Source organism: Pseudophryne corroboree, unplaced genomic scaffold, assembly GCF_028390025.1.
Source record: "Pseudophryne corroboree isolate aPseCor3 unplaced genomic scaffold, aPseCor3.hap2 scaffold_801, whole genome shotgun sequence".
Classification (NCBI taxonomy): Eukaryota; Metazoa; Chordata; class Amphibia; order Anura; family Myobatrachidae; genus Pseudophryne; species Pseudophryne corroboree.
Window position 1 is genome coordinate 16,659 of NW_026970380.1, and position 24,395 is coordinate 41,053.

The following is a 24,395-nucleotide window of genomic DNA, read 5'->3' on the forward strand; positions in this document are numbered from 1 at the left end:
AAATTGCTATTCAGTAGCAAAAGCAAACACCCAACCATGCTAAACCCCAGGATTGAACAAGACACCCTTAGATCTTCAGTCTAATGTTGTCACAACTGAGCTATTTCGCCAAGCTCTACTAATAAGAAATTCTTTTATTGGGGCTAATAATAATGCAAACTGTAATAACATGAAATGATCTTGAAGACCAGAACCTGAACACGGCAGTTTCTGCTGCTAAATTGCTATTCTGTAACAAAAAAACAGCAACTAAAATATGCCGAAACCCGGGATCGAACCAGGGACCTTTAGATCTTCAGTCTAACGCTCTCCCAACTGAGCTATTACGGCTAATTGTGAAAGATATTAAGCCGTATTTGGGGTTTTAGGCTGGAAAAAAAAAGAGCATTAAGTGTTCTTGATGAACAACACCTGATAATGAAAGATTCTGCTGGTAAATTGCTATTCTGTAACAAAAATACAGCTACTAAACATGCCGAAACCCGGGATCGAACCAGTGACTTATAGAACTTCAGTCTAATGCTCTCCCAAATGAGCTATTGCAGCTACGTCTGACATTTAGAAAGTCTTTTTTGGTGTTTAAGATAAGGCAAACTGAAAGAACATCAAGTGTCCTAGAGGGCGAAACCTGAAAATAAACGTTTCTGCTGCTAAATTTCTTTTTGCTGAATTGCTACTCAGTAACAAAATGCAAACACCCAAACATGTGGAAACCCACAATCGTACTAGGGATTTTAAGGTCTTCAGTCTATTGCTCTCACAACTGAGCTATTTTGGCAAGCTATACTGATAAGAATGTCTTTTTTTGGAGCTAAAGATTTTGCAAACTGAAATAACATAAAATGTTTTTCAAGATCAAAAACTGAAAACAACAGTTTTTGCTGCTAAATTGCTATTCAGTAGCAAAAGCAAACACCCAACCATGCTAAACCCCAGGATTGAACAAGACACCCTTAGATCTTCAGTCTAATGTTGTCACAACTGAGCTATTTCGCCAAGCTCTACTAATAAGAAATTCTTTTATTGGGGCTAATAATAATGCAAACTGTAATAACATGAAATGATCTTGAAGACCAGAACCTGAACACGGCAGTTTCTGCTGCTCAATTGCTATTCTGTAACAAAAAAACAGCAACTAAATATGCAGAAACCCGGGATCGAACCAGGGACCTTTAGATCTTCAGTCTAACGCTCTCCCAACTGAGCTATTTCGGCTAATTGTGAAAGATGTCAAGCCGTATTTGGGGTTTTAGGCTGGGAAAAAAAAGAGCATTAAGTGTTCTTGATGAACAACACCTGATAATGAAAGATTCTGCTGGTAAATTGCTATTCTGTAACAAAAATACAGCAACTAAACATGCCAAATCCTGGGATCGAACCCAGGACCTTTAGATCTTCAGTTTAATGCTCTCACAAAAGAGCTATTGCGTGTAAGTCTGATGTTTAGAAAGTCTTTTTTGGTGTTTAAGATAAGGCAAACTGAAAGAACATCAAGTGTCCTAGAGGGCGAAACCTGAAAATGAAAGTTTCTGCTGCTAAATTTCTTTTTGCTGAATTGCTACTCAGTAACAAACTGCAAACACCCAAACATGTGGAAACCCACGATCGCACTAGGGATTTTAAGGTCTTCAGTCTATTGCTCTCACAACTGAGCTATTTTGGCAAGCTATACTGATAAGAATGTCTTTTTTTAGGAGCTAAAGATTTTGCAAACTGAAATAACATAAAATGCTTTTCAAGATCAAAACCTAAACACAACAGTTTTTGCTGCTAAATTGCTATTCAGTAGCAAAAGCAAACACCCAACCATGCTAAACCCCAGGATTGAACAAGACACCCTTAGATCTTCAGTCTAATGTTGTCACAACTGAGCTATTTCGCCAAGCTCTACTAATAAGAAATTATTTTATTGGGGCTAATAATAATGCAAACTGTAATAACATGAAATGTTCTTGAAGACCAGAACCTGAACACGGCAGTTTCTGCTGCTAAATTGCTATTCTGTAACAAAAAAAACAGCAACTAAATATGCCGAAACCCGGGATCGAACCAGGGACCTTTAGATCTTCAGTCTAACGCTCTCCCAACTGAGCTATTTCGGCTAATTGTGACAGATGTGAAGTCGTATTTGGGGTTTTAGGTTGGGAAAAAAAGAGCATCAAGTGTTCTTGAAGAGCAACACCTTATAATGAAAGATTCTTCTGGTAAATTGCTATTCTGTAACAAAAATACAGCTACTAAACATGCCGAAACCCGGGATCGAACCAGGGACTTATAGATCTTCAGTCTAATGCTCTCCCAAATGAGCTATTGCAGCTACATCTGACATTTGGAAAGTCTTTTTTGGTGTTTAAGATAAGGCAAACTGAAAGAACATCAAGTGTCCTAGAGGGCGAAACCTGAAAATGAAGGTTCCTGCTGCTAAATTTCTTTTTGCTGAATTGCTACTCAGTAACAAACTGCAAACACCCAAACATGTGGAAACCCACGATCGTACTAGGGATTTTAAGGTCTTCAGTCTATTGCTCTCACAACTGAGCTATTTTGGCAAGCTATACTGATAAGAATGTCTTTTTTTAGGAGCTAAAGATTTTGCAAACTGAAATAACATAAAATGCTTTTCAAGATCAAAACCTGAACACAACAGTTTTTGCTGCTAAATTGCTATTCAGTAGCAAAAGCAAACACCCAACCATGCTAAACCCCAGGATTGAACAAGACACCCTTAGATCTTCAGTCTAATGTTGTCACAACTGAGCTATTTCGCCAAGCTCTACTAATAAGAAATTATTTTATTGGGGCTAATAATAATGCAAACTGTAATAACATGAAATGATCTTGAAGACCAGAACCTGAACACGGCAGTTTCTGCTGCTAAATTGCTATTCTGTAACAAAAAAACAGCAACTAAATATGCCAAAACCCAGGATCGAACCAGGGACCTTTAGATCTTCAGTCTAACGCTCTCCCAACTGAGCTATTTCGGCTAATTGTGAAAGATGTCAAGCCGTATTTGGGGTTTTAGGCAGGGAAAAAAAAGAGCATTAAGTGTTCTTGATGAACAACACCTGATAATGAAAGATTCTGCTGGTAAATTGCTATTCTGTAACAAAAATACTGCAACAAAACATGCCGAATCCTGGGATCGAACCCAGGACCTTTAGTTCTTCAGTTTAATGCTCTCACAAAAGAGATATTGCGTGTAAGTCTGACGTTTAGAAAGTCTTTTTTGGTGTTTAAGATAAGGCAAACTGAAAGAACATCAAGTGTCCTAGAGGGCGAAACCTGAAAATGAAAGTTCCTGCTGCTAAATTTCTTTTTGCTGAATTGCTACTCAGTAACAAACTGCAAACACCCAAACATGTGGAAACCCACGATCGTACTAGGGATTTTAAGGTCTTCAGTCTATTGCTCTCACAACATGCCGAATCCTGGGATCGAACCCAGGACCTTTAGATCTTCAGTTTAATGTTCTCACAAAAGAGCTATTGCGTGTAAGTCTGACGTTTAGAAAGTCTTTTTTGGTGTTTAAGATAAGGCAAACTGAAAGAACATCAAGTGTCCTAGAGGGCGAAACCTGAAAATGAAAGTTTCTGCTGCTAAATTTCTTTTTGCTGAATTGCTACTCAGTAACAAACTGCAAACACCCAAACATGTGGAAACCCACGATCGTACTAGGGATTTTAAGGTCTTCAGTCTATTGCTCTCACAACTGAGCTATTTTGGCAAGCTATACTGATAAGAATGTCTTTTTTTAGGAGCTAAAGATTTTGCAAACTGAAATAACATAAAATGCTTTTCAAGATCAAAACTTGAACACAACAGTTTTTGCTGCTAAATTGCTATTCAGTAGCAAAAGCAAACACCCAACCATGCTAAACCCCAGGATTGAACAAGACACCCTTAGATCTTCAGTCTAATGTTGTCACAACTGAGCTATTTCGCCAAGCTCTACTAATAAGAAATTATTTTATTGGGGCTAATAACAAAACACAACTGAGCTATTTTGGCAAGCTATACTGATAAGAATGTCTTTTTTTAGGAGCTAAAGATTTTGCAAACTGAAATAACATAAAATGCTTTTCAAGATCAAAACCTGAACACAACAGTTTTTGCTGCTAAATTGCTATTCAGTAGCAAAAGCAAACACCCAACCATGCTAAACCCCAGGATTGAACAAGACACCCTTAGATCTTCAGTCTAATGTTGTCACAACTGAGCTATTTCGCCAAGCTCTACTAATAAGAAATTATTTTATTGGGGCTAATAATAATGCAAACTGTAATAACATGAAATGATCCTGAAGACCAGAACCTGAACATGGCAGTTTCTGCTGCTAAATTGCTATTCTGTAACAAAAAAACAGCAACTAAATATGCCGAAACCCGGGCTTGAACCAGGGACCTTTAGATCTTCAGTCTAACGCTCTCCCAACTGAGCTATTTCGGCTAATTGTGAAAGATGTCAAGCCGTATTTGGGGTTTTAGGCAGGGGAAAAAAAGAGCATTAAGTGTTCTTGATGAACAACACCTGATAATGAAAGATTCTGCTGGTAAATTGCTATTCTGTAACAAAAATACAGCAACTAAACATGCCGAATCCTGGGATCGAACCCAGGACCTTTAGATCTTCAGTTTAATGCTCTCACAAAAGAGATATTGCGTGTAAATCTGACGTTTAGAAAGTCTTTTTTGGTGTTTAAGATAAGGCAAACTGAAAGAACATCAAGTGTCCTAGAGGGCGAAACCTGAAAATGAAAGTTCCTGCTGCTAAATTTCTTTTTGCTGAATTGCTACTCAGTAACAAACTGCAAACACCCAAACATGTGGAAACCCACGATCGTACTAGGGATTTTAAGGTCTTCAGTCTATTGCTCTCACAACTGAGCTATTTTGGCAAGCTATACTGATAAGAATGTCTTTTTTTGGAGCTAAAGATTTTGCAAACTGAAATAACATAAAATGTTTTTCAAGATCAAAAACTGAAAACAACAGTTTTTGCTGCTAAATTGCTATTCAGTAGCAAAAGCAAACACCCAACCATGCTAAACCCCAGGATTGAACAAGACACCCTTAGATCTTCAGTCTAATGTTCTCACAACTGAGCTATTTCGCCAAGCTCTACTAATAAGAAATTCTTTTATTGGGGCTAATAATAATGCAAACTGTAATAACATGAAATGATCTTGAAGACCAGAACCTGAACACGGCAGTTTCTGCTGCTAAATTGCTATTCTGTAACAAAAAAACAACAACTAAATATGCTGAAACCCGGGATCGAACCAGGGACCTTTAGATCTTCAGTCTAACGCTCTCCCAACTGAGCTATTTCGGCTAATTGTGAAAGATGTTAAGCCGTATTTGGGGTTTTAGGCTGGGGAAAAAAAAGAGCATTAAGTGTTCTTGATGAACAACACCTGATAATGAAAGATTCTGCTGGTAAATTGCTATTCTGTAACAAAAATACAGCAACTAAACATGCCGAATCCTGGGATCGAACCCAGGACCTTTAGATCTTCAGTTTAATGCTCTCACAAAAGAGATATTGCGTGTAAATCTGACGTTTAGAAAGTCTTTTTTGGTGTTTAAGATAAGGCAAACTGAAAGAACATCAAGTGTCCTAGAGGGCGAAACCTGAAAATGAAAGTTTCTGCTGCTAAATTTCTTTTTGCTGAATTGCTACTCAGTAACAAACTGCAAACACCTAAACATGTGGAAACCCACGATTGTACTAGGGATTTTAAGGTCTTCAGTCTATTGCTCTCACAACTGAGCTATTTTGGCAAGCTATACTGATAAGAATGTCTTTTTTTAGGAGCTAAAGATTTTGCAAACTGAAATAACATAAAATGCTTTTCAAGATCAAAACCTGAACACAACAGTTTTTGCTGCTAAATTGCTATTCAGTAGCAAAAGCAAACACCCAACCATGCTAAACCCCAGGATTGAACAAGACACCCTTAGATCTTCAGTCTAATGTTCTCACAACTGAGCTATTTCGCCATGCTCTACTAATAAGAAATTCTTTTATTGGGGCTAATAATAATGCAAACTGTAATAACATGAAATGATCTTGAAGACCAGAACCTGAACACGGCAGTTTCTGCTGCTAAATTGCTATTCTGTAACAAAAAAACAGCAACTAAATATGCTGAAACCCGGGATTGAACCAGGGACCTTTAGATCTTCAGTCTAACGCTCTCCCAACTGAGCTATTTCGGCTAATTATGAAAGATGTCAAGCCGTATTTGGGGTTTTAGGCTGGGAAAAAAAAGAGCATTAAGTGTTCTTGATGAACAACACCTGATAATGAAAGATTCTGCTGGTAAATTGCTATTCTGTAACAAAAATACAGCAACTAAACATGACGAATTCTGGGATCGAACCCAGGACCTTTAGATCTTCAGTTTAATGCTCTCACAAAAGAGCTATTGCGTGTAAGTCTGACGTTTAGAAAGTCTTTTTTGGTGTTTAAGATAAGGCAAACTGAAAGAACATCAAGTGTCCTAGAGGGCGAAACCTGAAAATGAAAGTTTCTGCTGCTAAATTTCTTTTTGCTGAATTGCTACTCAGTAACAAACTGCAAACACCCAAACATGTGGAAACCCACGATCGTACTAGGGATTTTAAGGTCTTCAGTCTATTGCTCTCACAACTGAGCTATTTTGGCAAGCTATACTGATAAGAATGTCTTTTTTTAGGAGCTAAAGATTTTGCAAACTGAAATAACATAAAATGCTTTTCAAGATCAAAACCTGAACACAACAGTTTTTGCTGCTAAATTGCTATTCAGTAGCAAAAGCAAACACCCAACCATGCTAAACCCAAGGATTGAACAAGACACCCTTAGATCTTCAGTATAATGTTGTCACAACTGAGCTATTTCGCCAAGCTCTACTAATAAGAAATTCTTTTATTGGGGCTAATAATAATGCAAACTGTAATAACATGAAATGTTCTTGAAGACCAGAACCTGAACACGGCAGTTTCTGCTGCTAAATTGCTATTCTGTAACAAAAAAAACAGCAACTAAATATGCCGAAACCCGGGATCGAACCAGGGACCTTTAGATCTTCAGTCTAACGCTCTCCCAACTGAGCTATTTCGGCTAATTGTGACAGATGTGAAGTCGTATTTGGGGTTTTAGGTTGGGGAAAAAAGAGCATCAACTGTTCTTGAAGAGCAACACCTTATAATGAAAGATTCTGCTGGTAAATTGCTATTCTGTAACAAAAATACAGCTACTAAACATGCCGAAACCCGGGATCGAACCAGGGATTTATAGATCTTCAGTCTAATGCTCTCCCAAATGAGCTATTGCAGCTACGTCTGACATCTGGAAAGTCTTTTTTGGTGTTTAAGATAAGGCAAACTGAAAGAACATCAAGTGTCCTAGAGGGCGAAACCTGCAAATAAACGTTTCTGCTGCTAAATTTCTTTTTGCTGAATTGCTACTCAGTAACAAAATGCAAACACCCAAACATGTGGAAACCCACGATCGTACTAGGGATTTTAAGGTCTTCAGTCTATTGCTCTCACAACTGAGCTATTTTGGCAAGCTATACTGATAAGAATGTCTTTTTTTGGAGCTAAAGATTTTGCAAACTGAAATAACATAAAATGTTTTTCAAGATCAAAAACTGAAAACAACAGTTTTTGCTGCTAAATTGCTATTCAGTAGCAAAAGCAAACACCCAACCATGCTAAACCCCAGGATTGAACAAGACACCCTTAGATCTTCAGTCTAATGTTGTCACAACTGAGCTATTTCGCCAAGCTCTACTAATAAGAAATTATTTTATTGGGGCTAATAAATAATGCAAACTGTAATAACATGAAATGATCTTGAAGACCAGAACCTGAACACGGCAGTTTCTGCTGCTAAATTGCTATTCTGTAACAAAAAAACAGCAACTAAATATGCAGAAACCCGGGATCGAACCAGGGACCTTTAGATCTTCAGTCTAACGCTCTCCCAACTGAGCTATTTCGGCTAATTGTGAAAGATATCAAGCCGTATTTGGGGTTTTAGGCTGGGGAAAAAAAGAGCATTAAGTGTTCTTGATGAACAACACCTGATAATGAAAGATTCTGCTGGTAAATTGCTATTCTGTAACAAAAATACAGCAACTAAACATGCCGAATCCTGGGATCGAACCCAGGACCTTTAGATCTTCAGTTTAATGCTCTCACAAAAGAGCTATTGCGTGTAAGTCTGACGTTTAGAAAGTCTTTTTTGGTGTTTAAGATAAGGCAAACTGAAAGAACATCAAGTGTCCTAGAGGGCGAAACCTGAAAATGAAAGTTTCTGCTGCTAAATTTCTTTTTGCTGAATTGCTACTCAGTAACAAACTGCAAACACCCAAACATGTGGAAACCCACGATCGTACTAGGGATTTTAAGGTCTTCAGTCTATTGCTCTCACAACTGAGCTATTTTGGCAAGCTATACTGATAAGAATGTCTTTTTTTAGGAGCTAAAGATTTTGCAAACTGAAATAACATAAAATGCTTTTCAAGATCAAAACCTGAACACAACAGTTTTTGCTGCTAAATTGCTATTCAGTAGCAAAAGCAAACACCCAACCATGCTAAACCCCAGGATTGAACAAGACACCCTTAGATCTTCAGTCTAATGTTGTCACAACTGAGCTATTTCGCCAAGCTCTACTAATAAGAAATTCTTTTATTGGGGCTAATAATAATGCAAACTGTAATAACATGAAATGTTCTTGAAGACCAGAACCTGAACACGGCAGTTTCTGCTGCTAAATTGCTATTCTGTAACAAAAAAAACAGCAACTAAATATGCCGAAACCCGGGATCGAACCAGGGACCTTTAGATCTTCAGTCTAACGCTCTCCCAACTGAGCTATTTCAGCTAATTGTGACAGATGTGAAGTCGTATTTGGGGTTTTAGGTTGGGAAAAAAAGAGCATCAAGTGTTCTTGAAGAGCAACACCTTATAATGAAAGATTCTTCTGGTAAATTGCTATTCTGTAACAAAAATACAGCTACTAAACATGCCGAAACCCGGGATCGAACCAGGGACTTATAGATCTTCAGTCTAATGCTCTCCCAAATGAGCTATTGCAGCTACGTCTGACATTTGGAAAGTCTTTTTTGGTGTTTAAGATAAGGCAAACTGAAAGAACATAAAGTGTCCTAGAGGGCGAAACCTGAAAATGAAAGTTCCAGCTGCTAAATTTCTTTTTGCTGAATTGCTACTCAGTAACAAACTGCAAACACCCAAACATGTGGAAACCCACGATCGTACTAGGGATTTTAAGGTCTTCAGTCTATTGCTCTCACAACATGCCGAATCCTGGGATCGAACCCAGGACCTTTAGATCTTCAGTTTAATGCTCTCACAAAAAAGCTATTGCGTGTAAGTCTGACGTTTAGAAAGTCTTTTTTGGTGTTTAAGATAAGGCAAACTGAAAGAACATCAAGTGTCCTAGAGGGCGAAACCTGAAAATGAAAGTTCCTGCTGCTAAATTTCTTTTTGCTGAATTGCTACTCAGTAACAAACTGCAAACACCCAAACATGTGGAAACCCACGATCGTACTAGGGATTTTAAGGTCTTCAGTCTATTGCTCTCACAACTGAGCTATTTTGGCAAGCTATACTGATAAGAATGTCTTTTTTTAGGAGCTAAAGATTTTGCAAACTGAAATAACATAAAATGCTTTTCAAGATCAAAACCTGAACACAACAGTTTTTGCTGCTAAATTGCTATTCAGTAGCAAAAGCAAACACCCAACCATGCTAAACCCCAGGATTGAACAAGACACCCTTAGATCTTCAGTCTAATGTTGTCACAACTGAGCTGTTTTGCCAAGCTCTACTAATAAGAAATTCTTTTATTGGGGCTAATAATAATGCAAACTGTAATAACATGAAATGTTCTTGAAGACCAGAACCTGAACACGGCAGTTTCTGCTGCTAAATTGCTATTCTGTAACAAAAAAAACCAGCAACTAAATATGCCGAAACCCGGGATCGAACCAGGGACCTTTAGATCTTCAGTCTAACGCTCTCCCAACTGAGCTATTTCGGCTAATTGTGACAGATGTGAAGTCGTATTTGGGGTTTTAGGTTGGGTCAAAAAGAGCATCAAGTGTTCTTGAAGAGCAATACCTTATAATGAAAGATTCTGCTGGTAAATTGCTATTCTGTAACAAAAATACAGCTACTAAATATGCCAAAACCCGGGATCGAACCAGGGACTTATAGATCTTCAGTCTAATGCTCTCCCAAATGAGCTATTGCAGCTACGTCTGACATTGGGAAAGTTTTTTTTGGTGTTTAAGATAAGGCAAACTGAAAGAACATCAAGTGTCCTAGAGGGCGAAACCTGAAACTAAACGTTTCTGCTGCTAAATTTCTTTTTGCTGAATTGCTACTCAGTAACAAACTGCAAACACCCAAACATGTGGAAACCCATGATCGTACTAGGGATTTTAAGGTCTTCAGTCTATTGCTCTCACAACATGCCGAATCCTGGGATCGAACCCAGGACCTTTAGATCTTCAGTTTAATGTTCTCACAAAAGAGCTATTGCGTGTAAGTCTGACGTTTAGAAAGTCTTTTTTGGTGTTTAAGATAAGGCAAACTGAAAGAACATCAAGTGTCCTAGAGGGCGAAACCTGAAAATGAAAGTTTCTGCTGCTAAATTTCTTTTTGCTGAATTGCTACTCAGTAACAAACTGCAAACACCCAAACATGTGGAAACCCACGATCGTACTAGGGATTTTAAGGTCTTCAGTCTATTGCTCTCACAACTGAGCTATTTTGGCAAGCTATACTGATAAGAATGTCTTTTTTTAGGAGCTAAAGATTTTGCAAACTGAAATAACATAAAATGCTTTTCAAGATCAAAACTTGAACACAACAGTTTTTGCTGCTAAATTGCTATTCAGTAGCAAAAGCAAACACCCAACCATGCTAAACCCCAGGATTGAACAAGACACCCTTAGATCTTCAGTCTAATGTTGTCACAACTGAGCTATTTCGCCAAGCTCTACTAATAAGAAATTATTTTATTGGGGCTTATAACAAAACACAACTGAGCTATTTTGGCAAGCTATACTGATAAGAATGTCTTTTTTTAGGAGCTAAAGATTTTGCAAACTGAAATAACATAAAATGCTTTTCAAGATCAAAACCTGAACACAACAGTTTTTGCTGCTAAATTGCTATTCAGTAGCAAAAGCAAACACCCAACCATGCTAAACCCCAGGATTGAACAAGACACCCTTAGATCTTCAGTCTAATGTTGTCACAACTGAGCTATTTCGCCAAGCTCTACTAATAAGAAATTCTTTTATTGGGGCTAATAATAATGCAAACTGTAATAACATGAAATGATCTTGAAGACCAGAACCTGAACACGGCAGTTTCTGCTGCTAAATTGCTATTCTGTAACAAAAAAACAGCAACTAAAATATGCCGAAACCCGGGATCGAACCAGGGACCTTTAGATCTTCAGTCTAACGCTCTCCCAACTGAGCTATTACGGCTAATTGTGAAAGATATTAAGCCGTATTTGGGGTTTTAGGCTGGAAAAAAAAAGAGCATTAAGTGTTCTTGATGAACAACACCTGATAATGAAAGATTCTGCTGGTAAATTGCTATTCTGTAACAAAAATACAGCTACTAAACATGCCGAAACCCGGGATCGAACCAGTGACTTATAGAACTTCAGTCTAATGCTCTCCCAAATGAGCTATTGCAGCTACGTCTGACATTTAGAAAGTCTTTTTTGGTGTTTAAGATAAGGCAAACTGAAAGAACATCAAGTGTCCTAGAGGGCGAAACCTGAAAATAAACGTTTCTGCTGCTAAATTTCTTTTTGCTGAATTGCTACTCAGTAACAAAATGCAAACACCCAAACATGTGGAAACCCACAATCGTACTAGGGATTTTAAGGTCTTCAGTCTATTGCTCTCACAACTGAGCTATTTTGGCAAGCTATACTGATAAGAATGTCTTTTTTTGGAGCTAAAGATTTTGCAAACTGAAATAACATAAAATGTTTTTCAAGATCAAAAACTGAAAACAACAGTTTTTGCTGCTAAATTGCTATTCAGTAGCAAAAGCAAACACCCAACCATGCTAAACCCCAGGATTGAACAAGACACCCTTAGATCTTCAGTCTAATGTTGTCACAACTGAGCTATTTCGCCAAGCTCTACTAATAAGAAATTCTTTTATTGGGGCTAATAATAATGCAAACTGTAATAACATGAAATGATCTTGAAGACCAGAACCTGAACACGGCAGTTTCTGCTGCTCAATTGCTATTCTGTAACAAAAAAACAGCAACTAAATATGCAGAAACCCGGGATCGAACCAGGGACCTTTAGATCTTCAGTCTAACGCTCTCCCAACTGAGCTATTTCGGCTAATTGTGAAAGATGTCAAGCCGTATTTGGGGTTTTAGGCTGGGAAAAAAAAGAGCATTAAGTGTTCTTGATGAACAACACCTGATAATGAAAGATTCTGCTGGTAAATTGCTATTCTGTAACAAAAATACAGCAACTAAACATGCCAAATCCTGGGATCGAACCCAGGACCTTTAGATCTTCAGTTTAATGCTCTCACAAAAGAGCTATTGCGTGTAAGTCTGACGTTTAGAAAGTCTTTTTTGGTGTTTAAGATAAGGCAAACTGAAAGAACATCAAGTGTCCTAGAGGGCGAAACCTGAAAATGAAAGTTTCTGCTGCTAAATTTCTTTTTGCTGAATTGCTACTCAGTAACAAACTGCAAACACCCAAACATGTGGAAACCCACGATCGCACTAGGGATTTTAAGGTCTTCAGTGTATTGCTCTCACAACTGAGCTATTTTGGCAAGCTATACTGATAAGAATGTCTTTTTTTAGGAGCTAAAGATTTTGCAAACTGAAATAACATAAAATGCTTTTCAAGATCAAAACCTGAACACAACAGTTTTTGCTGCTAAATTGCTATTCAGTAGCAAAAGCAAACACCCAACCATGCTAAACCCCAGGATTGAACAAGACACCCTTAGATCTTCAGTCTAATGTTGTCACAACTGAGCTATTTCGCCAAGCTCTACTAATAAGAAATTATTTTATTGGGGCTAATAATAATGCAAACTGTAATAACATGAAATGTTCTTGAAGACCAGAACCTGAACACGGCAGTTTCTGCTGCTAAATTGCTATTCTGTAACAAAAAAAACAGCAACTAAATATGCCGAAACCCGGGATCGAACCAGGGACCTTTAGATCTTCAGTCTAACGCTCTCCCAACTGAGCTATTTCGGCTAATTGTGACAGATGTGAAGTCGTATTTGGGGTTTTAGGTTGGGAAAAAAAGAGCATCAAGTGTTCTTGAAGAGCAACACCTTATAATGAAAGATTCTTCTGGTAAATTGCTATTCTGTAACAAAAATACAGCTACTAAACATGCCGAAACCCGGGATCGAACCAGGGACTTATAGATCTTCAGTCTAATGCTCTCCCAAATGAGCTATTGCAGCTACATCTGACATTTGGAAAGTCTTTTTTGGTGTTTAAGATAAGGCAAACTGAAAGAACATCAAGTGTCCTAGAGGGCGAAACCTGAAAATGAAAGTTCCTGCTGCTAAATTTCTTTTTGCTGAATTGCTACTCAGTAACAAACTGCAAACACCCAAACATGTGGAAACCCACGATCGTACTAGGGATTTTAAGGTCTTCAGTCTATTGCTCTCACAACTGAGCTATTTTGGCAAGCTATACTGATAAGAATGTCTTTTTTTAGGAGCTAAAGATTTTGCAAACTGAAATAACATAAAATGCTTTTCAAGATCAAAACCTGAACACAACAGTTTTTGCTGCTAAATTGCTATTCAGTAGCAAAAGCAAACACCCAACCATGCTAAACCCCAGGATTGAACAAGACACCCTTAGATCTTCAGTCTAATGTTGTCACAACTGAGCTATTTCGCCAAGCTCTACTAATAAGAAATTATTTTATTGGGGCTAATAATAATGCAAACTGTAATAACATGAAATGATCTTGAAGACCAGAACCTGAACACGGCAGTTTCTGCTGCTAAATTGCTATTCTGTAACAAAAAAACAGCAACTAAATATGCCAAAACCCAGGATCGAACCAGGGACCTTTAGATCTTCAGTCTAACGCTCTCCCAACTGAGCTATTTCGGCTAATTGTGAAAGATGTCAAGCCGTATTTGGGGTTTTAGGCAGGGAAAAAAAAGAGCATTAAGTGTTCTTGATGAACAACACCTGATAATGAAAGATTCTGCTGGTAAATTGCTATTCTGTAACAAAAATACTGCAACTAAACATGCCGAATCCTGGGATCGAACCCAGGACCTTTAGTTCTTCAGTTTAATGCTCTCACAAAAGAGCTATTGCGTGTAAGTCTGACGTTTAGAAAGTCTTTTTTGGTGTTTAAGATAAGGCAAACTGAAAGAACATCAAGTGTCCTAGAGGGCGAAACCTGAAAATGAAAGTTCCTGCTGCTAAATTTCTTTTTGCTGAATTGCTACTCAGTAACAAACTGCAAACACCCAAACATGTGGAAACCCACGATCGTACTAGGGATTTTAAGGTCTTCAGTCTATTGCTCTCACAACATGCCGAATCCTGGGATCGAACCCAGGACCTTTAGATCTTCAGTTTAATGTTCTCACAAAAGAGCTATTGCGTGTAAGTCTGACGTTTAGAAAGTCTTTTTTGGTGTTTAAGATAAGGCAAACTGAAAGAACATCAAGTGTCCTAGAGGGCGAAACCTGAAAATGAAAGTTTCTGCTGCTAAATTTCTTTTTGCTGAATTGCTACTCAGTAACAAACTGCAAACACCCAAACATGTGGAAACCCACGATCGTACTAGGGATTTTAAGGTCTTCAGTCTATTGCTCTCACAACTGAGCTATTTTGGCAAGCTATACTGATAAGAATGTCTTTTTTTAGGAGCTAAAGATTTTGCAAACTGAAATAACATAAAATGCTTTTCAAGATCAAAACTTGAACACAACAGTTTTTGCTGCTAAATTGCTATTCAGTAGCAAAAGCAAACACCCAACCATGCTAAACCCCAGGATTGAACAAGACACCCTTAGATCTTCAGTCTAATGTTGTCACAACTGAGCTATTTCGCCAAGCTCTACTAATAAGAAATTATTTTATTGGGGCTAATAACAAAACACAACTGAGCTATTTTGGCAAGCTATACTGATAAGAATGTCTTTTTTTAGGAGCTAAAGATTTTGCAAACTGAAATAACATAAAATGCTTTTCAAGATCAAAACCTGAACACAACAGTTTTTGCTGCTAAATTGCTATTCAGTAGCAAAAGCAAACACCCAACCATGCTAAACCCCAGGATTGAACAAGACACCCTTAGATCTTCAGTCTAATGTTGTCACAACTGAGCTATTTCGCCAAGCTCTACTAATAAGAAATTATTTTATTGGGGCTAATAATAATGCAAACTGTAATAACATGAAATGATCCTGAAGACCAGAACCTGAACATGGCAGTTTCTGCTGCTAAATTGCTATTCTGTAACAAAAAAACAGCAACTAAATATGCCGAAACCCGGGCTTGAACCAGGGACCTTTAGATCTTCAGTCTAACGCTCTCCCAACTGAGCTATTTCGGCTAATTGTGAAAGATGTCAAGCCGTATTTGGGGTTTTAGGCAGGGGAAAAAAAGAGCATTAAGTGTTCTTGATGAACAACACCTGATAATGAAAGATTCTGCTGGTAAATTGCTATTCTGTAACAAAAATACAGCAACTAAACATGCCGAATCCTGGGATCGAACCCAGGACCTTTAGATCTTCAGTTTAATGCTCTCACAAAAGAGCTATTGCGTGTAAGTCTGACGTTTATAAAGTCTTTTTTGGTGTTTAAGATAAGGCAAACTGAAAGAACATCAAGTGTCCTAGAGGGCGAAACCTGAAAATGAAAGTTCCTGCTGCTAAATTTCTTTTTGCTGAATTGCTACTCAGTAACAAACTGCAAACACCCAAACATGTGGAAACCCACGATCGTACTAGGGATTTTAAGGTCTTCAGTCTATTGCTCTCACAACTGAGCTATTTTGGCAAGCTATACTGATAAGAATGTCTTTTTTTAGGAGCTAAAGATTTTGCAAACTGAAATAACATAAAATGCTTTTCAAGATCAAAACCTGAACACAACAGTTTTTGCTGCTAAATTGCTATTCAGTAGCAAAAGCAAACACCCAACCATGCTAAACCCCAGGATTGAACAAGTCACCCTTAGATCTTCAGTCTAATGTTGTCACAACTGAGCTATTTCGCCAAGCTCTACTAATAAGAAATTCTTTTATTGGGGCTAATAATAATGCAAACTGTAATAACATGAAATGTTCTTGAAGACCAGAACCTGAACACGGCAGTTTCTGCTGCTAAATTGCTATTCTGTAACAAAAAAAAACAGCAACTAAATATGCCGAAACCCAGAATCGAACCAGGGACCTTTAGATCTTCAGTCTAACGCTCTCCCAACTGAGCTATTTCGGCTAATTGTGACAGATGTGAAGTCGTATTTGGGGTTTTAGGTTGGGAAAAAAAGAGCATCAAGTGTTCTTGAAGAGCAATACCTTATAATGAAAGATTCTGCTGGTAAATTGCTATTCTGTAACAAAAATACAGCTACTAAACATGCCGAAACCCGGGATCGAACCAGGGACTTATAGATCTTCAGTCTAATGCTCTCCCAAATGAGCTATTGCAGCTACGTCTGACATTGGGAAAGTCTTTTTTGGTGTTTAAGATAAGGCAAACTGAAAGAACATCAAGTGTCCTAGATGGCGAAACCTGAAAATAAACGTTTCTGCTGCTAAATTTCTTTTTGCTGAATTGCTACTCAGTAACAAACTGCAAACACCCAAACATGTGGAAACCCACGATCGTACTAGGGATTTTAAGGTCTTCAGTCTATTGCTCTCACAACTGAGCTATTTTGGCAAGCTATACTGATAAGAATGTCTTTTTTTGGAGCTAAAGATTTTGCAAACTGAAATAACATAAAATGTTTTTCAAGATCAAAAACTGAAAACAACAGTTTTTGCTGCTAAATTGCTATTCAGTAGCAAAAGCAAACACCCAACCATGCTAAACCCCAGGATTGAACAAGACACCCTTAGATCTTCAGTCTAATGTTCTCACAACTGAGCTATTTCGCCAAGCTCTACTAATAAGAAATTCTTTTATTGGGGCTAATAATAATGCAAACTGTAATAACATGAAATGATCTTGAAGACCAGAACCTGAACACGGCAGTTTCTGCTGCTAAATTGCTATTCTGTAACAAAAAAACAGCAACTAAAATATGCCGAAACCCGGGATTGAACCAGGGACCTTTAGATCTTCAGTCTAACGCTCTCCCAACTGAGCTATTACGGCTAATTGTGAAAGATATTAAGCCGTATTTGGGGTTTTAGGCTGGAAAAAAAAAGAGCATTAAGTGTTCTTGATGAACAACACCTGATAATGAAAGATTCTGCTGGTAAATTGCTATTCTGTAACAAAAATACAGCTACTAAACATGCCGAAACCCGGGATCGAACCAGTGACTTATAGAACTTCAGTCTAATGCTCTCCCAAATGAGCTACTGCAGCTACGTCTGACTTTTAGAAAGTCTTTTTTGGTGTTTAAGATAAGGCAAACTGAAAGAACATCAAGTGTCCTAGAGGGCGAAACCTGAAAATAAACGTTTCTGCTGCTAAATTTCTTTTTGCTGAATTGCTACTCAGTAACAAAATGCAAACACCCAAACATGTGGAAACCCACAATCGTACTAGGGATTTTAAGGTCTTCAGTCTATTGCTCTCACAACTGAGCTATTTTGGCAAGCTATACTGATAAGAATGTCTTTTTTTGGAGCTAAAGATTTTGCAAACTGAAATAACATAAAATGTTTTTCAAGATCAAAAACTGAAAACAACAGTTTTTGCTGCTAAATTGCTATTCAGTAGCAAAAGCAAACACCCAACCATGCTAAACCCCAGGATTGAACAAGACACCCTTAGATCTTCAGTCTAATGTTGTCACAACTGAGCTATTTCGCCAAGCTCTACTAATAAGAAATTCTTTTATTGGGGCTAATAATAATGCAAACTGTAATAACATGAAATTATCTTGAAGACCAGAACCTGAACACGGCAGTTTCTGCTGCTCAATTGCTATTCTGTAACAAAAAAACAGCAACTAAATATGCAGAAACCCGGGATCGAACCAGGGACCTTTAGATCTTCAGTCTAACGCTCTCCCAACTGAGCTATTTCGGCTAATTGTGAAATGTGTCAAGCCGTATTTGGGGTTTTAGGCAGGGAAAAAAAAGAGCATTAAGTGTTCTTGATGAACAACACCTGATAATGAAAGATTCTGCTGGTAAATTGCTATTCTGTAACAAAAATACAGCAACTAAACATGCCAAATCCTGGGATCGAACCCAGGACCTTTAGATCTTCAGTTTAATGCTCTCACAAAAGAGCTATTGCGTGTAAGTCTGACGTTTAGAAAGTCTTTTTTGGTGTTTAAGATAAGGCAAACTGAAAGAACATCAAGTGTCCTAGAGGGCGAAACCTGAAAATGAAAGTTTCTGCTGCTAAATTTCTTTTTGCTGAATTGCTACTCAGTAACAAACTGCAAACACCCAAACATGTGGAAACCCACGATCGCACTAGGGATTTTAAGGTCTTCAGTCTATTGCTCTCACAACTGAGCTATTTTGGCAAGCTATACTGATAAGAATGTCTTTTTTTAGGAGCTAAAGATTTTGCAAACTGAAATAACATAAAATGCTTTTCAAGATCAAAACCTGAACACAACAGTTTTTGCTGCTAAATTGCTATTCAGTAGCAAAAGCAAACACCCAACCATGCTAAACCCCAGGATTGAACAAGACACCCTTAGATCTTCAGTCTAATGTTGTCACAACTGAGCTATTTCGCCAAGCTCTACTAATAAGAAATTATTTTATTGGGGCTAATAATAATGCAAACTGTAATAACATGAAATGTTCTTGAAGACCAGAACCTGAACACGGCAGTTTCTGCTGCTAAATTGCTATTCTGTAACAAAAAAAACAGCAACTAAATATGCCGAAACCCGGGATCGAACCAGGGACCTTTAGATCTTCAGTCTAACGCTCTCCCAACTGAGCTATTTCGGCTAATTGTGACAGATGTGAAGTCGTATTTGGGGTTTTAGGTTGGGAAAAAAAGAGCATCAAGTGTTCTTGAAGAGCAACACCTTATAATTAGTGATGAGCGAGGTTCGGTTTTACTCGGTTTTACTCGGTTCTCAAAACGGCATCTTATTGGCTATCCAAAACACGTGACATCCGTGAGCCAATAAGATGCCGTTTTGAGAACCGAGTAAAACCGAGTAAAACCGAGTAAAACCGAACCCGCTCATCACTACTTATAATGAAAGATTCTTCTGGTAAATTGCTATTCTGTAACAAAAATACAGCTACTAAACATGCCGAAACCCGGGATCGAACCAGGGACTTATAGATCTTCAGTCTAATGCTCTCCCAAATGAGCTATTGCAGCTACATCTGACATTTGGAAAGTCTTTTTTGGTGTTTAAGATAAGGCAAACTGAAAGAACATCAAGTGTCCTAGAGGGCGAAACCTGAAAATGAAAGTTCCTGCTGCTAAATTTCTTTTTGCTGAATTGCTACTCAGTAACAAACTGCAAACACCCAAACATGTGGAAACCCACGATCGTACTAGGGATTTTAAGGTCTTCAGTCTATTGCTCTCACAACTGAGCTATTTTGGCAAGCTATACTGATAAGAATGTCTTTTTTTAGGAGCTAAAGATTTTGCAAACTGAAATAACATAAAATGCTTTTCAAGATCAAAACCTGAACACAACAGTTTTTGCTGCTAAATTGCTATTCAGTAGCAAAAGCAAACACCCAACCATGCTAAACCCCAGGATTGAACAAGACACCCTTAGATCTTCAGTCTAATGTTGTCACAACTGAGCTATTTCGGCAAGCTCTACTAATAAGAAATTATTTTATTGGGGCTAATAATAATGCAAACTGTAATAACATGAAATGATCTTGAAGACCAGAACCTGAACACGGCAGTTTCTGCTGCTAAATTGCTATTCTGTAACAAAAAAACAGCAACTAAATATGCCGAAACCCAGGATCGAACCAGGGACCTTTAGATCTTCAGTCTAACGCTCTCCCAACTGAGCTATTTCGGCTAATTGTGAAAGATGTCAAGCCGTATTTGGGGTTTTAAGCAGGGAAAAAAAAGAGCATTAAGTGTTCTTGATGAACAACACCTGATAATGAAAGATTCTGCTGGTAAATTGCTATTCTGTAACAAAAATACAGCAACTAAACATGCCGAATCCTGGGATCGAACCCAGGACCTTTAGTTCTTCAGTTTAATGCTCTCACAAAAGAGCTATTGCGTGTAAGTCTGACGTTTAGAAAGTCTTTTTTGGTGTTTAAGATAAGGCAAACTGAAAGAACATCAAGTGTCCTAGAGGGCGAAACCTGAAAATGAAAGTTCCTGCTGCTAAATTTCTTTTTGCTGAATTGCTACTCAGTAACAAACTGCAAACACCCAAACATGTGGAAACCCACGATCGTACTAGGGATTTTAAGGTCTTCAGTCTATTGCTCTCACAACTGAGCTATTTTGGCAAGCTATACTGATAAGAATGTCTTTTTTTAGGAGCTAAAGATTTTGCAACCTGAAATAACATAAAATGCTTTTCAAGATCAAAACCTGAACACAACAGTTTTTGCTGCTAAATTGCTATTCAGTAGCAAAAGCAAACACCCAACCATGCTAAACCCCAGGATTGAACAAGACACCCTTAGATCTTCAGTCTAATGTTGTCACAACTGAGCTGTTTTGCCAAGCTCTACTAATAAGAAATTCTTTTATTGGGGCTAATAATAATGCAAACTGTAATAACATGAAATGTTCTTTTTTTTTTAACATCAAGAATTTTTATTGGGTTTTATAGTAATTGCAAAAAGAAAAAAAAAAGGGGGGGGGGTTACAGAGAGAAAAAACAGGGTGGGGAGGGATGTACACGTCAATGAAATGCAACATACATTTGAGACAGTTAACATAGCACTAAGCAGGTATTCAGGTATTCAAGTCATATTAACAGATGAAAATGTGAAGGGCTATTTCGATAGAGTTTTACCTTTAGGGAGGGAGCAATTGATAACAGTATATACATAACCGCCAGTACAAACTAAAAGGGATAATATAGGAGATGGATCGTTCATGAAGTAGAAGATTCCTCGTTCAGACTAAATTGTAAAGGGGATGTCTTCCCTGGGTGTGATATGAGAGTGGAACCTTCCCCCTCTGTGACGTATTCATGCCAAGGGAACCATCGCATAATGGGAGAGGAAGCAGAGGAAGAATAAGGCATACTTTCAGTTTCCATGATATAGTGGAAATGAACTTTATGAAACACTTTTAGAGCAGGAGGAACTACCGCTTGTTTCCAGGCTTGGGCCAAGGTTGCCCTTGCTGCTATACAAATGTGTCCCAATAAGTACTTTTGGGAGGCTGAGACCTCTAGGGGATAAATATGTAGGAGAGCTAAAGCTGGGGATGGGCTTAAAGATAGACATAGCACTTTATTTATCAGCGTAAATACTTCTGCCCAGAAAGTATGAAGAAGAGGACATGACCAGAAAATGTTATACAAATGTCCTATTTCTCCGCAATTTCTCCAACATAGTGATGAGCAGGAGGGCCAAAATGTGTGTAGTCTGTCCGGGGTCAGGTATAACCTATTCAATAATTTAACATGCATTTCTGAATGGTTTAAGCAACGTGACATGCGGAATGTTAATCGATATAATTGCTCCCATTGTGTCTCTGTTATGGAAATACTCAAGTCTCTCTCCCAGCGCTTCTGAGCATTAGATTTTTGGTATGGGACCAATGAGATGAGTGTATTGTACCAGTAAGTGATATCTTTAGTTGATGTAGGCAATACCACGCGGGATAGGACAGACTGAACTAGAGAGCTGGGAGGAGTTTGTACAATGGGCAGACTCCTAAACCAGTGTCTGATTTGGAAGTAGTGGAATAGTTCAGTGCTCGGGAGGAAGAATTTATCCTGCAATTGAGCGAATGAAATGAAGGCAGTTCCATCAAATAAGTCTCCAAGGGTATGAATATTACATGCATTCCACGTAGAGACATGTAAATTGGGAATTTTTTTACTCACTGCTTTAAGTGAAAGGGCAGTGTAGGAGGTTGTAATGCCAGGGAGCTTACTCATCAAATTATCCCATATTCGTAAAGAGGAAGCTGTAGAGGGGAGGATGGGCAAGTCATTGGGACGTAGGGCTTTAGGAGTCCATAATAAATCTGCTAATGGGTATCCTGTGCTACAGTCATCCTCAATGTGGGCCCTCAAGGATATGGGGTTTGAGGAGTTCCAAGATTTCAGTTGGGCAAGCACACATGCTTCCTGATATATATTTAGGTCGGGTAATGCGAGACCTCCCCTGTGTCGAGGGAGTATCATTCTGGCATGTGCCAATTTTGGGGGGTGCGATTTCCACAGATATTTTGTCAGGACTATTCTACATTTATCGAGATATGATTTGGGGAAAGTATAAGGTATAGTGCGAAATAGATACATAAGTTTGGGTAATAGGGACATTTTAAAGGCAGCCAACCGACCCAGCCAGGATATTTCATACAAAAGCCACGAGGATGTCAGGGTTTGGAGAGTGAGTATCAGGGGAGGAAGATTTAAATCAAAAACGGTAGAGGAAGTAGGAGGAATATGTATCCCTAGGTATGTAAGTGAGTTAAGTTTCCAGTTGTATGGATACTGAGATCGGAGAGCAGCCGTGAGTGTATCGGGTAAGTGGACAGGTAAAGCGTCAGTTTTAGTTGTGTTCAGTTTATAGTATGAGGCCTCACTGAAGCCGTGTAATATCGAATGTAGATGCGGGAGAGAAGAGGAGGGTCGAGATACAAAGAGAAGAACGTCGTCGGCAAAGAGACACAACTTATGGGAAAGTCCCCCATGGGTCAGGCCGGGGAATGTAGCATCCGCTCTGATTTTAGCCACGAGGGGTTCAATGCCAAGAGCATATATCAAAGGTGAGAGGGGGCAACCTTGGCGGGTTCCATTAGTGATTGGGAAGGCGTCCGACAAGAATCCATTGCTTAATACCCTTGCTGACGGTAGAGTGTACAATGCTAAGATTGACGCCAGAATCTGGGCTGAGAAGCCAAATTTAACTAAAACAGTACGCATGTACAGCCAATTTAGTCTGTCGAACGCCTTCTCAGCATCCAACGAGAGTAACAGAAATCCCTCGGTGTCAGAGGCCCTATCAATTAAATTGAAGACCCTGCGGGTGTTGTCGGAGGCCTGTCTTCCAGACACGAATCCAACCTGGTCAGGATGAATCAACAATGGTAAATAAACACTAAGTCGGGATGCTATCATTTTAGCATAGAGCTTAACATCGCTATTAAGTAATGCAATTGGTCTGTAGTTATGGCAGTGAGCAGGGTCTTTCCCAGGTTTGGGTATAGCTACCACCCGGGCCTCCAGCATTTCCTTAGGGAAGGCACCCGTACTGGTTATATCATTAAACAGAGTAGTTAAGATGGGGGAGAGATGACCTGTAACGGAAGTATAGAAGTCGTTAATAAACCCATCGGGGCCAGGGGCCTTATCCTTCGGGAGGGATTTAATTGTGGCTTCGACCTCTAATGCGGTCCAAGGGGCGTTTAAAGCATCTAACTGATCAGGAGTCAAGGTGGGGAGGTTGACCGAAGAAAGGAACGCTTGTATAGAGTCTGTAGTAGGCTGGAATGTGAGGGGGTCAGAGTGTAAATTATATAATTTAATGTAGTAGTCTGCGAATTGATTAGCGATATCTAGAGGGTTGGCAAGCTTAGAGCCTGCGGGGGAGAAAATAAATTTAATTCTGTTGCGAGCTCGTTGGGCCCGAAGTCTGCGAGCAAGCATTTTACCGGGTCTATTACCTACTAGGTAGAATTTCTGTTGTAATCTATTCAAGGCTGCTTGGGTTCTAAAAACCAAAAGTTTTTGTAATTGGCTGCGGATGTCAGATAGTTCCTTACGCAAAAGCCGGGTGGGGTGTTTTTTATTCTTATCTTTGGCTATTTTAAGTCTCTGTTCCAGATCTAGTTGGAGTTGTTTAGCTTGCTTTTTAAGCGTAGCTCCAGCCTGAATGGCCGAACCACGAACAACCGCTTTTAACGCACACCAGTAATTTGGTAAAGAAGTGTCTGACGGGGAATTAGTGTCTGTATATAGGGACATACCATCGGAGATAATTTTTTTGGCCAATGGGTCATGTAGTAGATGGGGAGATAATCGCCA

At 38.7% G+C, this 24,395-nt stretch overlaps 21 non-coding genes across 21 annotated transcripts; all 21 read right to left on the bottom strand.

Annotated features, from left to right (window-relative positions):
• Positions 1–257: 257 nt before the first annotated feature.
• TRNAF-GAA (transfer RNA phenylalanine (anticodon GAA)) lies at positions 258–330 on the bottom strand. Its single transcript has one exon. It is a non-coding gene; the product is annotated as a tRNA-Phe (tRNA).
• An 812-nt stretch (positions 331–1,142) lies between these two features.
• On the bottom strand, positions 1,143–1,215 carry TRNAF-GAA (transfer RNA phenylalanine (anticodon GAA)). The gene has a single exon. It is a non-coding gene; the product is annotated as a tRNA-Phe (tRNA).
• Positions 1,216–2,029: 814 nt separating this feature from the next.
• TRNAF-GAA (transfer RNA phenylalanine (anticodon GAA)) lies at positions 2,030–2,102 on the bottom strand. The gene has a single exon. It is a non-coding gene; the product is annotated as a tRNA-Phe (tRNA).
• Positions 2,103–2,914: 812 nt separating this feature from the next.
• On the bottom strand, positions 2,915–2,987 carry TRNAF-GAA (transfer RNA phenylalanine (anticodon GAA)). Its single transcript has one exon. It is a non-coding gene; the product is annotated as a tRNA-Phe (tRNA).
• Positions 2,988–4,376: 1,389 nt separating this feature from the next.
• TRNAF-GAA (transfer RNA phenylalanine (anticodon GAA)) lies at positions 4,377–4,449 on the bottom strand. Its single transcript has one exon. It is a non-coding gene; the product is annotated as a tRNA-Phe (tRNA).
• An 812-nt stretch (positions 4,450–5,261) lies between these two features.
• On the bottom strand, positions 5,262–5,334 carry TRNAF-GAA (transfer RNA phenylalanine (anticodon GAA)). Its single transcript has one exon. It is a non-coding gene; the product is annotated as a tRNA-Phe (tRNA).
• An 814-nt stretch (positions 5,335–6,148) lies between these two features.
• Positions 6,149–6,221, bottom strand: TRNAF-GAA (transfer RNA phenylalanine (anticodon GAA)). The gene has a single exon. It is a non-coding gene; the product is annotated as a tRNA-Phe (tRNA).
• An 814-nt stretch (positions 6,222–7,035) lies between these two features.
• Positions 7,036–7,108, bottom strand: TRNAF-GAA (transfer RNA phenylalanine (anticodon GAA)). The gene has a single exon. It is a non-coding gene; the product is annotated as a tRNA-Phe (tRNA).
• Positions 7,109–7,920: 812 nt separating this feature from the next.
• TRNAF-GAA (transfer RNA phenylalanine (anticodon GAA)) lies at positions 7,921–7,993 on the bottom strand. Its single transcript has one exon. It is a non-coding gene; the product is annotated as a tRNA-Phe (tRNA).
• An 814-nt stretch (positions 7,994–8,807) lies between these two features.
• On the bottom strand, positions 8,808–8,880 carry TRNAF-GAA (transfer RNA phenylalanine (anticodon GAA)). Its single transcript has one exon. It is a non-coding gene; the product is annotated as a tRNA-Phe (tRNA).
• A 1,106-nt stretch (positions 8,881–9,986) lies between these two features.
• TRNAF-GAA (transfer RNA phenylalanine (anticodon GAA)) lies at positions 9,987–10,059 on the bottom strand. The gene has a single exon. It is a non-coding gene; the product is annotated as a tRNA-Phe (tRNA).
• A 1,389-nt stretch (positions 10,060–11,448) lies between these two features.
• Positions 11,449–11,521, bottom strand: TRNAF-GAA (transfer RNA phenylalanine (anticodon GAA)). Its single transcript has one exon. It is a non-coding gene; the product is annotated as a tRNA-Phe (tRNA).
• Positions 11,522–12,333: 812 nt separating this feature from the next.
• TRNAF-GAA (transfer RNA phenylalanine (anticodon GAA)) lies at positions 12,334–12,406 on the bottom strand. The gene has a single exon. It is a non-coding gene; the product is annotated as a tRNA-Phe (tRNA).
• Positions 12,407–13,220: 814 nt separating this feature from the next.
• TRNAF-GAA (transfer RNA phenylalanine (anticodon GAA)) lies at positions 13,221–13,293 on the bottom strand. The gene has a single exon. It is a non-coding gene; the product is annotated as a tRNA-Phe (tRNA).
• Positions 13,294–14,105: 812 nt separating this feature from the next.
• TRNAF-GAA (transfer RNA phenylalanine (anticodon GAA)) lies at positions 14,106–14,178 on the bottom strand. Its single transcript has one exon. It is a non-coding gene; the product is annotated as a tRNA-Phe (tRNA).
• A 1,389-nt stretch (positions 14,179–15,567) lies between these two features.
• Positions 15,568–15,640, bottom strand: TRNAF-GAA (transfer RNA phenylalanine (anticodon GAA)). Its single transcript has one exon. It is a non-coding gene; the product is annotated as a tRNA-Phe (tRNA).
• Positions 15,641–16,455: 815 nt separating this feature from the next.
• Positions 16,456–16,528, bottom strand: TRNAF-GAA (transfer RNA phenylalanine (anticodon GAA)). The gene has a single exon. It is a non-coding gene; the product is annotated as a tRNA-Phe (tRNA).
• An 812-nt stretch (positions 16,529–17,340) lies between these two features.
• Positions 17,341–17,413, bottom strand: TRNAF-GAA (transfer RNA phenylalanine (anticodon GAA)). Its single transcript has one exon. It is a non-coding gene; the product is annotated as a tRNA-Phe (tRNA).
• An 812-nt stretch (positions 17,414–18,225) lies between these two features.
• Positions 18,226–18,298, bottom strand: TRNAF-GAA (transfer RNA phenylalanine (anticodon GAA)). The gene has a single exon. It is a non-coding gene; the product is annotated as a tRNA-Phe (tRNA).
• Positions 18,299–19,112: 814 nt separating this feature from the next.
• TRNAF-GAA (transfer RNA phenylalanine (anticodon GAA)) lies at positions 19,113–19,185 on the bottom strand. The gene has a single exon. It is a non-coding gene; the product is annotated as a tRNA-Phe (tRNA).
• A 982-nt stretch (positions 19,186–20,167) lies between these two features.
• TRNAF-GAA (transfer RNA phenylalanine (anticodon GAA)) lies at positions 20,168–20,240 on the bottom strand. Its single transcript has one exon. It is a non-coding gene; the product is annotated as a tRNA-Phe (tRNA).
• Between the last annotated feature and the right edge of the window lie 4,155 nt (positions 20,241–24,395).